This window comes from Diaphorina citri, unplaced genomic scaffold (genome assembly GCF_000475195.1).
Source record: "Diaphorina citri unplaced genomic scaffold, Diaci psyllid genome assembly version 1.1 scaffold355, whole genome shotgun sequence".
Taxonomy (NCBI): Eukaryota; Metazoa; Arthropoda; class Insecta; order Hemiptera; family Psyllidae; genus Diaphorina; species Diaphorina citri.
Genome location: NW_007377790.1, coordinates 34,226 through 35,241, shown reverse-complemented (window position 1 = coordinate 35,241; position 1,016 = coordinate 34,226).

Below are 1,016 nucleotides of genomic sequence, written 5' to 3'. Positions count from 1 at the left end.
ATCTGTTTAGGATAAAATTCGCCCCGGGCGGGAATCGAACCCGCGACCTAGCGATTGAAAGGCAGACGTACTAACCTTTCAGCCAACTAGGCTGCTGGCTGTATTTTTATATTTTTATAATAAGGGGGGTGGGGGTGCAATCTTGAAAGTTCAGGGTTCCGCAAAGATGTTCACCTTTTGAAAAGGGTTCCGCGGGCCAAACTAATTAAGAAACACTGGGTTAGGTAGTAGAACAGCCACGGTAGACACCTAACCTCTTCTGGGCTTTCAACATAGCAACGAGTGTCCGTGATAAAGTAATAGCCTAATTAATGTATTGACCGTTGCAATGAACTCTCAAGAATATTATGTAAGAAAAACATAATTTTCTCTAACTTGTAAGAAGTGGTAGGTATACCTATGCTTTGGCGTGTCTCCTTCACTCAAAAGTTCAAGTTTCCGTTTCAGACCATGATGGTATGTTTGTTTTAAGAACATGTGGAAGATTTAGAATCCTGTACTCTAGAACAGATGTTAGCCAAGTTCTAGCAATCCTTACTACTCGTATAAATGTTCTAGCAATCCTTATACTATTCGTATAAAAATATCTGCAGGGGACATATCCTCTCCAAAATGGAAACTTATTTCAGCGCTACACGAAACTTTGGTGGATATGTTATTTCTATGTGTGTTTTTGTAGGAGAGAGTGTATTCTGTAGTTGTATTGTTGTAGTGTATAATATTCGCGAGCGAAATGTTCTATTCGCTTTTTACGAAAAGAAAAATACAGACACCAAATATAGGTACTGATGGTATAAATACGTAGAATAATATTTTATAGTCTTAAGTGAAAGAAAGGTACCTACCTAATTATATTCGGTGAATTTAACTGCTCAAGGTTAGGCGATTTTTCAAGCAAGATAAATGAAGGTATAGCAAACTTAGCAAAATCGGAACAACTATGGACTCATTTCTTACTGGCTCATCTATTATTCACTGAACCAAGTGAGCTCCAGGTTTTAATTTCACAAGTTTCC